This window comes from Pristiophorus japonicus, chromosome 3 (genome assembly GCF_044704955.1).
Source record: "Pristiophorus japonicus isolate sPriJap1 chromosome 3, sPriJap1.hap1, whole genome shotgun sequence".
Lineage (NCBI taxonomy): Eukaryota > Metazoa > Chordata > Chondrichthyes > Pristiophoridae > Pristiophorus > Pristiophorus japonicus.
In genome coordinates this window covers 36,572,454-36,586,396 of record NC_091979.1, presented here as the reverse complement: position 1 = coordinate 36,586,396, position 13,943 = coordinate 36,572,454, and positions in this window count along the sequence as shown.

Sequence of the window (13,943 nt, the reverse complement as noted above, 5' to 3'; positions counted from 1 at the left end):
CTACTTGTGAGGTCCTACCTTTTAATTTAGCTCCTAGCTCCTTAAATTCATCTCGTAGGACCTCATTCCTTTTTTTACCTGTATCATTGGTGCCAATGTGCACCACGACAACTGGCTGTTTACCCTCCCTTTTCAGAATGTCCTGCACCCGCTCCGAGACATCCTTGACCCTTGCACCAGGGAGACAACATACCATCCTGGAGTCTCGGTTGCGGCCACAGAAACGCCTATCCATTCCCCTTACAATCGAATCCCCTATCACTATCGCTCTCCCACTCTTTTTCCTGCCCTCCTGTGCAGCAGAGCCACCCACGGTGCCATGAACTTGGCTGCTGCTGCCCTCCCCTGATGAGTCATCGCCCTCAACAGTACTCAAAACGGTGTATCTGTTTTGCAGGGGGATGACCGCAGGAGACCCCTGCACTACCTTCCTTGCACTGCTCTTCCTGCTGGTCTTCCATTCCCTAGCTGGCTGTGGACCCTGCACCTGCGATATGACCAACTCACTAAACGTGCTATTCATGTCATTCTCAGCATCGTGGATGCTCCAGAGTGAATCCACCCTCATATCCAACTCCACAACGCGGTCTGTCAGGAGCTGGAGGCGGATACACTTCCCGCACACGTAGTCGTCAGGGACACTGGAGGCATCCCTGAGTTCCCACATGGTACAGGAGGAGCTTGACCGAGCTCTCCTGCCATGACTTAACCCTTAGATAGGTAACAACAATGCTAAAGTTTACTCACTGTTCTCGAAGAGAAAAAAGAAAAACTACTCACCAATCACCAGCCAATCACTTACCCCCTTGGCTGTGATGTCACCTTTCTGTTTCTTTCTACTTCTTTTTTACCTTATCCCTGTAGCTGCGCAAGTACGCCTCTCCACGCACCTCCTCCACGCTGCTCCCGACTCAGCGACGCACCTCCACACGCTGCTCCTTCATGAGCGACAGCATGTTGGAGTTAGCTGTTGCAATAAGGGAACACGCCCAGACCCTGCGCCCATTGACAGAATCAACTGCCACTCCCACTCCAATCCTCACACCAGCCTCTGAAGAGCCCCAAGCCGGGCCCCCCACATTGCCGCCTGCCCCCCCCACCCATCACCCCCCTCCCCCCGCAAAACCGGTGCGCACTACCTGAGATCTTAGAAAGTGTAAGTTTGGTACCAAGCCCAGAAACACTGCGCCACCGCCTGCGGGCAGGGGTGGAGTCACCAAGAACAAGTGCGGCGGGCAGTCTTAAAATAAGGTGGAGGAGAGATGGGTGCAGCCTTTCTTTGCTGCTGCTGCTGCTGCTGCTGTTGTTGTTATTATTATTGTTACTGTTGTAACTGTTGTTCTCAAATTAAAACATTTTTGTAAGTTATGTAAATGTACAAGTTTAAAAGTTAGTAAGTGATCTTAAAGTTTTTAAGTGATCTTAAAGTTTGTAAGTGATCATACTGAAAACGTTAAAGTTTGATGCAAGAATAATTTAATTAAAGTTAAATTAAATACAAACTATTTGTTAAACTTTTGAATAAAATATATTTTACATTAAATATGAATCATTTTCATTAGTTGTTCCAATAGCAACACAGCAGGCAGGACCGGTTCTTTGTTCTCTCTCCCCAAGGTCTGTATGGATGGATTTCTCTCTCCACCGCCCCCACCTCCCCCCCCCCCAGATCCCCCCACCCCGCCGCCACTCTCTGCCCCACAACTCATTGCAGTCTTGTACCTAGTGCAGCAGCCTTGTGATCGGCACCTCCCTCCCCCACACCGCACCCCCCCGCACCCCCCCGAGGCTTGTTTTCCAGCCGAGCCCCGAGCCCCGAGCCCTTGTTTCCGGGCGGGGGACCGATTCTGATGGCCAACGCTACGACCCTCCAGCCCTGCTTGAAGACGTTCGGTGGTGGCGTGTGATTAAAAAAAAATGAAAACTTCAGAAATCCAAGAAACTTCCGTTGAAAGGTGAAAAAAGTTGAACTTTATTATGGATAATTCAAGTGTTGGAGACTCCCGCCAAAAACTTTGATGAAAAACAATGGCATCTTTCAGCGCCGATTTCTCAATGTGCGCTGCTTTCTGTTAACTCACCAGATGGTTTTTCGGGAATGGCCAGATACGTCAACCTAGGATTCAAAATTTGGGGGCAAACTGTGAAAAATGCTGAAAACTGGCGCAGACATGAGGGATTGTCCTTCCTATGACGTCAAAAAAACCTAACCTAGAAAAATCGTAACTAAACCAGTTACGCCGGCGCAGATTCCAGGGGAAACTTTGAATTAAATAATTACACCAGAAAAAACGGCGCCGCCAAAAAAAACGGCGCAAATGACCCGGGAACATTGGGTCCCCAGTTTTAGTTTCCCCTATGAGTGGAAATATCCTCTCTGCATCCACCTAGTCGAAACCTCTCATTATCTTATATGTTTCGATATGATCACCTCTCATTCTTCTGAACTGAAAAGCAGGACAAAACTAATCTGACCAAATTACCACCCCCATCAGTCTACTCTCAACAATCAGCAAAGTGATGGAAGGTGTCGTCGAAACTTACTCACCAATAACCTGCTCACCGATGATCAGTTTAGGTTCTGCCAGAACCACTCGGCTCCAGACTTCATTACAGCCTTGGTCAAAAGAGCTGAATTTCAGACATGGCCAAAATAGCTGAATTCCAGAGGTGAGGTGAGAGTGACTGCCCTTGACATCAAGGCAGCATTTGACTGAGCGCGGCATCAAGGAGATGTAGTAAAACTGAAGTCAGTGGGAATCAGGGGCAAAACTCTCCACTGGCTAGAGTCATACCTAGCACAGAGGAAGGCGATTGTGGACATCGCTGCAGGACTTTCCCTCCATCATAATGTGGATAAATGTGAGGTTATCTACTTTGGGGGCATAAACACGAAGGTAGAATATTAGCTGAATGGCGGCAGATTAGGAAAGGGGGAGGTGCAACAAGACCTGGGTGTCATGGTTCATCAGTCATTGAAAGTTGGCATTAGGTACAGCAGGCGGTGAAGGCAGCAAATGATATGTTGGCCTTCATAGCAAGGGGATTTGAGTATAGGAGCAGGGAGGTCTTACTACAGTTGTACAGGGCCTTGGTGAGGCCTCACCTGGAATATTGTGTTCAGTTTTGGTCTCCTAATCTGAGGAAGGACGTTCTTGCTATTGAGGGAGTGCAGCGGACGTTCACCAGACTGATTCCCGGGATGGCGGGACTGACATATGAGGAGAGACTGAATCAACTGAGCCTTTATACACTGGAGTTTAGAAAGATGAGAGAGGATCTCATAGAAACTTATACGATTCTGACGTGACTGGACAGGTTAGGTGCGGGAAGAATGTTCCAGATGATGGGGAAGTCCAGAACCAGGGGACACAGTCTTAGGATAAGGGGTAGGCCATTTAGGACTGAGATGAGGAGAAACTGCTTCACTCAGAGAATTGTTAACCTTTGGAATTCCTTACCACAGAGAGTTGTTGATGCCAGGTCATTGGATATATTCAAGAGGGAGTTAGATATGACCCTTATGGCTAAAGGGATCAAGGGGTATGGAGAGAAAGCAGGAAAGGGGTACTGAGGGAATGATCAGCCATGATCTTATCGAATGGTGGTGTAAGCTTGAAGGGCCAAATGGCCTACTCCTGCACCTATTTTCTATGTTTCTATGTTTCTAAGTGGGGATGTTCGCTGATGACTGCACAGTGTTCAGTGCCATTCACAACTCCTCAGATATTGAAGCAGTCCGTACCTGCATGCAGCAAGACCCGGATAATATTCAGGCTTGGGCTGATAAGTGGCAAGTAGCATTCGCGCTACTCAAGTGCCAGGCAATAACCATGTCAAACAAACGAGAATCCAACCACCGCTCCTTGATATTCAATGGCTTTACCATCGCTGAATCCCCACCCATCAACATCCTGGGGCTCACCATTGTCCAGAAACTTAACGGGACCAGTCATGTAAATATTATGGCAACAAGAGCAGGTCAGAGGCTGGTATTCTGCGGTGTCTGACCTCCTGACTCCCCAAAGCCTTTCCACCATCTACAAGGCACAAGTCAGGAGTGTGATGAAATATTCTCCACTTGCCTGGGTGAATGCATCTCCAACAACACTCAACAAGTTCCACACCATTCAGGACAAAACAGCCCGCTTGATTGGCACCCCATCCACCACCTTAAACATTTACTCCCTCCACAACTGGCGTACCATGGCTGCAGTGTGTACCATCTACAGGATGCACTGCAGCAACTCACCAAGGCTTCTTCGGCAGCACCTTCCAAACCCGCGATCTCTACCACCTAGAAGGACAGGGACAGTAGGCGCATGGGAACACCATCATCTGCAAGTTCCCCTCCAAGTCACACATCATCCTGACTTGGAAGAAAAACGCCGTTCCTTCATTGTCGCTGGGTCAAGATCCTGGAACTCCCTTCCTAACAGAACTCTGGGAGAACCTTCACCACACGGACTGCAACGGTTCAAGAAGTCGGCTGACCACCACCTTCTCAAGGGAAATTAGGGATGGGCAATAAATGCTGGCCTTGCCAGTGATGCCCACATCCCGTGAACGAATAAAAATAATAATCCTCGGAATGGTGCTCGAATCCACGACCTTTTGACTTAGCAGTAAGAATGTTTCCACTGAGCCAAAGCTGGCACACACCTACACCAAGGCTTGCCGATTAGCATGTTTGCTACCTGCTATCTTAGACCCCCTTTTATAACTTGCAGTATTACAGTATGAGGCTGAAATTGCTCCCCTCCTTAATCTCCATTACTGCCCGGCGATCAGGCGCCGACACCCCCACCTATCGGCGGCGACCCCCTTTCCAACCCCCACGGGAAATTGCACCACGGTCTTCATTTTATTTTAATTGTCGGCCGACTTCGAGGTCAGCCCGACAATGGTGGCCAGGGGTTCGGTCTGACTGCTAACAGGCAGGCCGGTACCTCATCTTGGGTGCCAGGCCGCTGGCCCGGCCGAAACCCTCCCTGGTGGCCAAGTGGGCCTAACTAAACTTAATGCAGAGCTTGCAGTGGGTCTCCCCTTTAACTGAAGGGGAGGGTCGTTGTGACATGGCAGCACCGTGCTAATGACTCGTTGGGATGCCACATCCGCCGAAGGGCACTTCCGCCCCTCACCACCGCCCTGACCGGAAGTGTGCAACAAAGAGCTGAATATCGGGGCAAGAACCATCCCCTGGATTGGGGCGGAGAGAAAACAGTTATAAGTGCGCTTACTTTCCGGTCGGGGGCAAATTTTGGGCCCTATGTATTTAAGATACAAAAATAAAAGTCATTATTTACCCAAATCATTTTTTTGGAAAAATGATAAAAAAGAAATCCTGAGACATAGAAACAGAGAAACATAGAAAATAGGTGCAGGAGTAGGCCATTCGACCCTTCGAGCCTGCACCATCATTCAATGAGATCATGGCTGATCACTCACCTCAGTACCTCTTTCCTGCTTTCTCTCCATACCCCTTGATCCCTTTAACCGTAAGGGCCATATCCAACTCCCTCTTGAATATATCTAATGAACTGGCATCAACAACTCTCTGCGGAAGAGAATTCCACAGGTTCACAACTCTCTAAGTGAAGACGTTTCTCCTCATCTCGGTCCTAAATGACATACTCCTTATCCTTAGACTGTGACCCCTGGTTCTGGACTCCCCCAACATCGAGAACATTCTTCCTGCATCTAACCTGTCCAGTCCCGTCAGAATTTTATATATTTCTATGAGATCCCCTCTCATTCTTCTAAACTCCAGTGAATACAGGCCCAGTCGATCCAGTCTCTCCTCATATGTCAGTCCTGCCATCCCGGGAATCAGTCTGGTGAACCTTCGCTGCACTCCCTCAATAGCAAGAACGTCCTTTTTCAGATTAGGAGACCAAAACTGAACACAATATTCCAGGTGAGGCCTCACCAAGGCCCTGTACAACTGCAGCAAGAACTCCTTGCTCCTATACTCAAATCTCCTAGCTATGAAGGACAACATGCCATTTGCCTTCTTCACCACCTGCTGTACCTGCATGCCAACTTTCAATGACTGATGTACCATGACACCCAGGTCTCGTTGCACCTCCCCTTTTCCTAATCTGCCGCCATTCAGATAATATTCTGCCTTCATGTTTTTGCCACCAAAGTGGATAACCTCACATTTATCCACATTATACTGCATCTGCCATGCATTTGCCCACTCACCTAACCTGTCCATGTCACCCTGCAGCCTCTTAGCCTCCTCCTCACAGCTCACACTGCCACACTGCTTAATGTCATCTGCAAACTTTGAGATATTGCTCTCAATTCCTTTATCTAAATCATTGATGTATATTGTAAATAGCTGGGGTCCCAGCACTGAACCCTGCAGCACCCCACTAGTCACTGCCTGTCATTCTGAAAAGGACCCGTTTATCCCGACTCTCTGCTTCCTGTCTGCCAACCAGTTCTCTATCCACGTCAGTACATTACCCCCAATACCATGTGCTTTAATTTTGCACACCAATCTCTTGTGTGGGACCATATCAAAAGCCTTTTGAAAGTCCAAATACACTACATCCACTGGTTTTCCATTTTCCACTCTACTAGTTACATCCTCAAATAAATCTAGAAAATTTGTTAAGCATGATTTCCCTTTCATAAATCCATGCTGACTTGGACCGATCCTGTCACTGCTTTCCAAATGCGTTGTTATTTCATCTTTAATAATTGTTTCCAACATTTTTCCCACTACCGATGACTCTCTGGAATTCCCTCCCTAAACTCCTCTGCCTCTCCTTCTTCTTCTTCATTAATAACCTCCTTATGATTCACTTCTGCGAGGCCAAGATTTTGGTCACCCCTCCCAATATCTACTTCTTGGGCTTGGTATTTGTGAGTACTTTCCTTACAACTGTAAGCATCAGCTCCTCAAGGATTGTTGGACATTATCTGGACATTGCGTTTTAATATTTCCCACTGCAGAAAAGCTGGAAGTTTGTGGGAGGGGCTCAGGTACTTTTCCATGTTGTGCTTGAAATCCACGTCAGGGGTGGTCTGGGAAGTTACAATGGCCAGGATAAGGCAATGTACACAGGTAATGGGCAAAGATTGAGGGTCCATTGTTAAGCAATGTGAACTCATCAGAGATAGATCAGATATGAACTGGTCAGTGATCAGAGCCATTATCTGGATGAGATGACCCCGAGAGGCGGGAAACCAGAACAAAAGAAAGCCATTAAGCCCAGGCCGGTTGGAACTGAAGCCCCATCACTAGCTATCACTGGAATACACATGGGCCACTCAGACAAAAGCCTCGAAACAAGGAAAACTTTATTGGGCCAGAAGAAGCAAACAGACTGGGGATATAAAAGGGGCAGTGTGGCTACGTCGCTCTCTCTTTCGCTCTCGCTTGCTTCGCCTCTACAAGAACCGAGCACTCCATGTGGGACGGAGAGAAAAAATCAATATGGAACCAGAAGAGACACGTTTTCACCCGAAGCAGCGAGTAAGCCAATGAATTGGTGAGCATCATCCCTGCCTACGCATCTTTAAGATCACAGCAACTGTGTGAGGAGGTGTAGTGGGTTCTCCCAATCAAACCTTAATAAGGGTTTGAGTGGAGACGTTTTGCTGCAAGGAGCATAGGGGCGTACACTGTGGATCCGAGCAGATGGTCTAGACATTGGGTACTTCGTGATAGGAGCTGTTTAGACTTGCCAGGATATTGTATTATACTACATCGTCACTGTGTTTACTTGTTTTGCTGTGTTGAGGTAGCTTTAATAAAGCATTGCCGGTTGAGACCGAGGTATTTGTCCGTGACTCATTCATCTCTTCAGTACAGTAATCACCCCAGGTCTAGAACTAGTGTAATGTGGGGGTGCATCGAAAATACCTAAAGGAAACCACTTACACAGATCAGGACTTTTTTCTATGTTAAAGACACCATAAAAATGTTTGAGTCCAAATGCTTCAGATTCAGAGATAAGAGCACTGTCATATCTTGCGACACAGTAAACACACACTTCACAATATGGCTGCTGGATAAGAACTGTGCAAGCACATGGCTTTATTGTTATTACATCAGTAGTCCACTAGATGACTCTACAACAAGTTCTACAACTGAGGCAAGCCGATACTTGAAGAAGCAACTATTGCTGGTTTCAACCCATTTGGACACTGGTTACAGGCAACCATGAGGGAAGGATTCTGAAACCTCATTGGTGTCATTAATTCAGTGCTCACCCTATACAGATGAGACTGATTCACACTCATGTTACTGGCAACACTGTGCCATCACCCAGCTCTGAATGAGTGATGTTAGACAGCACCGTGGAAAGCAAAGAGCCCACGGCAATTTAAGCAAAATAAATACCTGGCATTAACGCAGGCTCTTCAGAATTAGGTGCAAAGCATCATCATCATAGGCAGTCCCTCAGAATTGAGGAAGACTTGCTTCCACTCCCAAAGTGAGTTCTCTGGTGGCTGAACAGTCCAATACGAGAGCCACAGACCCTGTCACAAGTGGGACAGACATTCATTGAGGGAAGGGTGGGTGGGGCTGGTTTGCCGTGCGCTCCATCTGCTGTCTGAGCTTGACCTCTTCACGCTCTTTGCTTTGAGACTCGAAGAACTCAACGCCCTCCCGGATGCACTTTCTCCACCTCGGGCGTGCAGATAGAGGTAGCAGGACTGGTCAATGTTTTTGAGATACTGTGGAATATTTTGGAACATTCACTCTGGTACTGATTTGAATAATGACTACCTGACTTTCACGAGTAGCTAACCCTCAGTTATATCTCAAATATGACATGTTCAGGAACATTAACAGTGGAGCTCCTCCAATGGCTCTGTGGATGATTGAGACATAGAAATCAGGAAGATCCATGTTGAAGCCCTGGTCTAGGCTGAGTTAGCTGGCCTCACCCTCAACAGTTGAGCACCCATTACTATTGGCCTTAGTGTTCCAGGTGAGGAAGAGGAAAATCAGGCATGGATTCAACTCCTGGTCACTATAAGTGACCCCTGTTTAGTTTGTGTATGTGGCCATTGGCTTTCGGTGCGGTGGCCCTGACCTGCGGGGACCATCAGTGGGTCAGGGCATTAAAAGGAGATGAGAAGCAGGAAGGGGGTACTGAAGTTTCATGTTCAGCCATGAACTCATTGAATGGCGGTGCAGGCTAGAAGGGCTGAATGGCCTGCTCCTGCACCTATTTTCTATGTTTCTATGTTACCACTTCAAGGTGCAGCACATGCTGGAGAGCGACGGCTGTGAAGAGGGTGACTGGATTGGACGTCACCATAATCCAGGTTGCTGATTACAGCGTGGGCAGGTACAGCAGGAGCGGCTAGGTTGGGGTGTAGGAGTGATGAGTGATCGTGGAGCGACACGACCGGGGCCCAGGAGAGGCATGAGTTCAGGGCTCAGAAGAGGTGAGCGCCCAGGGGCAGCACGGGCCAGACCACACTGCGATATGTGAGTGCACTAGATTCATGCAGCAGAGCTGGTCTCCAGTCGTCTTGGTTAATCCTTGCCAAGACCTAGCTCGGTCAAGCCCGTGCGGTGGCTGGTGTGCAACGGCCAGCACATGTTAAAAAAATCCACGCACAGGCATCTTCCACACTTCAACATGTAGTTCAGGACCTGGAATATTAGGTCCTTCATTGATACAGCTGTGAACTCATCCCTTTTTGGCATGGAAGCAAGTCATCCTTGATATGAGGAACCGCCTTTGATGATGATGAGATGGGATTAGAATCATTTGTGATGATATTGTGATTCTCTCTGTCAGCCATGGCTCAGTTGGTAGCACCCTTGCTTCTGGGTCAGAAGGTTATGGGTTCAAGACCCATCCCCAGAGACTTAAGCCTAAAACTCTAGGCTGACGCTCCAGTGCAGTAATTAGAGGGTGCTGCACTGTCAGAAATGTTGTCTTTCAGATGAGATGTTAAACCGAGGCCCCGTCTGCCCTCTTGGGTGGCCAGAAAAGATTCTGTGGCACTATTTCAAAGAAGAGCAGGGGAGTTATCCCCAGTGTCCTGGACAATATTTATCTCTCAATCAACATCACTAAAACAGATGATCTAGTCGTTTTCACATTGCTGATTTTGGGAGTGTAGCCTGTTGAATGAATCTACAGGTTCAAGAGAGATGGAAAGAAATTGGGGTAAACACAGACAGAAGTATTCATTTGTTTCAGAAGATATTTTTGAATGCACGTATAAGGGGGTAGAGTATTGTAAGGGGATAAAGATATCACTAAGTGGAAATAGACAGAGAGACGGTCACTAAAGTTAATACTGAACGTAGTGAACTGATAGAACATAAAATGGTCCAGATTTCATGTAAAACTCGCTTATGTATGTAAAGCAGCAAAGCTTGATGGTAAATAAACCATCAATTGTATTAACCTTTAGTACAGACTGATAGAAAATGGAAACTTACATATTCAGTACAGAACAATTTCTACCAAGAACAGTAGGGAGTCAGCAGTCCAGAAACATAGATTATAGCAGTGTAGCATCCATGAGAACGAGAACGTTTTGACTGGAGTTCTCTTTAGAAAGGGATAAGAAATCAGGTGTTTGGGAATGAGATAGCAAACCCTGGGGAACATAGAAACATAGAAAATAGGTGCAGGAGCAGGCCATTCAGCCCTTCTAGCCTGCACCGCCATTCAATGAGTTCATGACTGAACATGAAACTTCAGTACCCCCTTCCTGCTTTCTCGCCATAACTCTTGATCCCCCGAGTAGTAAGGACTTCATCTAACTCCCTTTTGAATATATTTAGTGAATTGGCCTCAACTACTTTCTGTGGTAGAGAATTCCACAGGTTCACCACTCTCTGGGTGAAGAAGTTTCTCCTCATCTCGGTCCTAAATGGCTTACCCCTTATCCTCAGACTGTGACCCCTGGTTCTGGACTTCCCCAACATTGGGAACATTCTTCCTGCATCTAACCTGTCTAAACCCGTCAGAATTTTAAACGTTTCTATGAGGTCCCCTCTCATTCTTCTGAACTCCAGTGAATACAAGCCCAGTTGATCCAGTCTTTCTTGATAGGTCAGTCCCGCCATCCCGGGAATCAGTCTGGTGAATCTTCGCTGCACTCCCTCAATAGCAAGAATGTCCTTCCTCAAATTAGGAGACCAAAACTGTACACAATACTCCAGGTGTGGCCTCACCAAGGCCTTGTACAACTGTAGCAACACCTCCCTGCCCCTGTATTCAAATCCCCTCGCTATGAAGGCCAACATGCCATTTGCTTTCCTAACCGCCTGCTGTACCTGCATGCTAACCTTCAATGACTGATGTACCATGACACCCAGGTCTCGTTGCACCTTCCCTTTTCCTAATCTGTCACCATTCAGATAATAGTCTGTCTCTCTGTTTTTACCACCAAAGTGGATAACCTCACATTTATCCACATTATACTTCATCTGCCATGCATTTGCCCACTCACCTAACCTATCCAAGTCACTCTGCAGCCTAATAGCATCCTCCTCGCAGCACACACTGCCACCCAACTTAGTGTCATCCGCAAATTTGGAGATACTGCATTTAATCCCCTCGTCTAAATCATTAATGTACAATGTAAACAGCTGGGGCCCCAGCACAGAACCTTGCGGCACCCCACTAGTCACTGCCTGCCATTCTGAAAAGTACCCGTTTACTCCTACTCTTTGCTTCCTGTCTGACAACCAGTTCTCAATCCACGTCAGCACACTACCCCCAATCCCATGTGCTTTAACTTTGCACATTAATCTCTTGTGTGGGACCTTGTCGAAAGCCTTCTGAAAGTCCAAATATACCACATCAACTGGTTCTCCTTTGTCCACTTTACTGGAAACATCCTCAAAAAATTCCAGAAGATTTGTCAAGCATGATTTCCCTTTCACAAATCCATGCTGACTTGGACCTATCATGTCATCATTTTCCAGATGCACTGCTATGACATCCTTAATAATTGATTCCATCATTTTATCCACTACTGAGGTCAGGCTGACCGGTCTATAATTCCCTGTTTTCTCTCTCCCTCCTTTTTTACAAAGTGGGGTTACATTGGCTACCCTCCACTCCAAGGTTAATCAACATGTCATGAGGAACTGAGGCAAAGTTGACACTGCTGAACAACACATTCCAGAAAGGTGACATGTGATGGGAGATGGACAGGTTGGGAAACCACTCAGCAGCCCGTCTGATAAGGGTCTAGAATCAATGAAGCTCCGCTGATAAGCTGCAGGCCAATAGAAATTTTGGAGGAGGGTCGCACATCTCGAAAATCTGTATAAATGTGCTTGTAGAAACCCTTGTATTTGGAAGGTTCATTCGTGAAATCTTCCCCTGCATGCTTGAATAAAGACCAGGTGAACCAAAGTTTCGTCTGACTGATTCCATGGTCGCTATTCGGGCGGGTGTCGATCCCTTATTTTGGGGGCCCTTCGTGAAGAAGTGAAGTCTTTTTTTTAACCCCAACAAGCAACAACAACTTGCATTTATAAAGCGGGCTTAATGTAGTAAAACGTCCCAAGGGCCTTCACAGGAGCGTTATCAAACAAAATTTGAAACCGAGCCACATAAGGAGATCTAAGGACAGGTGACCAAATGCTTGGTCGAAGAGGTAGGTGTTAAAGAGTGTTTTAAAAGAGGTGAAGTAGCGAGGCAGAGAGGTCTAGGGAGGGAATTCCTGAGTTTAGGGACGAGGCAGCTGGAGGCATGGCTGTCAATGGTGGAACAATGAAAATCGAAGATGCGCAAGAGGCCAGAAATGGAGGAGTGCAGAGATCTTGGAGGGTTGTAGGGCTGAAGGAGGTCATAGAGATAGGGAGGGATGAGGACATGGAGGGTTTTGAAAACAAGGTTGAGAATTTTGAAATCGAGGCATTGCCGGTACGGGAGCAAATGTAAGTCAGCGAGCACAGGGGTGATGGGTGAACGGGATTTAGTGTGAGTTCCGATATGGACAGCAGAGTTTTGGAGGAGCTTGAGTTTACGGTGGGTGCAAGGGTGGGAGGCCGGCCAAAAGTGCATTAGTAAAGTTGAGTCTCGAGGTAACAAAGGATTGGATGAGGGTTTGAGCAGCGCATGAGCTGAGGCAGGGACAGAGACGGGCGATGTGACGTAGGTGGAAGTAGGAGTCTTGATGATGGAGAGGAGATGAGGTCGGAAGGACAGCTCACAGTACATAATACTACCACAGCAATAAAGCTCGTGCCAATATACTGTAACATGACGTCGTTATCGAGGCGCATGGTGTGTGAGGAAAAGTGTTTAAAAAAAATCCAGCCCAGCCCTGGAGATGGCAGCACTCTATAGTATTTTTTGCTTAACGTTAAAGATTTTGATAGGCAAAACTCGTAAATCTCAAAAATGTCCAAAGTAATCAGAAATCAGGAACTCCGAAAGCTGATAAAAGTGGATTTTTAGTTTAACGGTTGAGCAGTTGTAGAAGTTAATAGTTGAGAAGTATTTTACTATATTTAACAGCATGCCAGTATCAGTAACGGAACTCGGCGAAAGAAGGGTAAAGGTTGGTGATGGAATCAAGGAATTCACATTCACAATACCCAAGGTACAGTAATGTTCAAATATTCAGGAATGAGTCAGGAATTCAAGTCAGGATCGAAGCAAAGGTTAGCACAACCAAAGTTTCAGCTTGGAGAGCAATCTACTTCAGTATCATTTGCTCAGCATTTCAGGGGTCTGAAGCAGAATGTAAAATAAATAGAATAATAATACAATATAAATACTGGAAGGAATTTTGTAATTGTATTTGTTTAAATGAGATGATTGCTTAAATTGCAAATGACAAGGTCAACAGTTGAGGATTTCATGTACCATTCATTAACTCAGATTCCAGTATTTAACTTAGAAGCAATCATTTGATTGAACATAAAACCCATTTGCCATTATGGATTGTTGACTCTAACTTTTCCGGCTGGATTTTCGGGTGGTTCG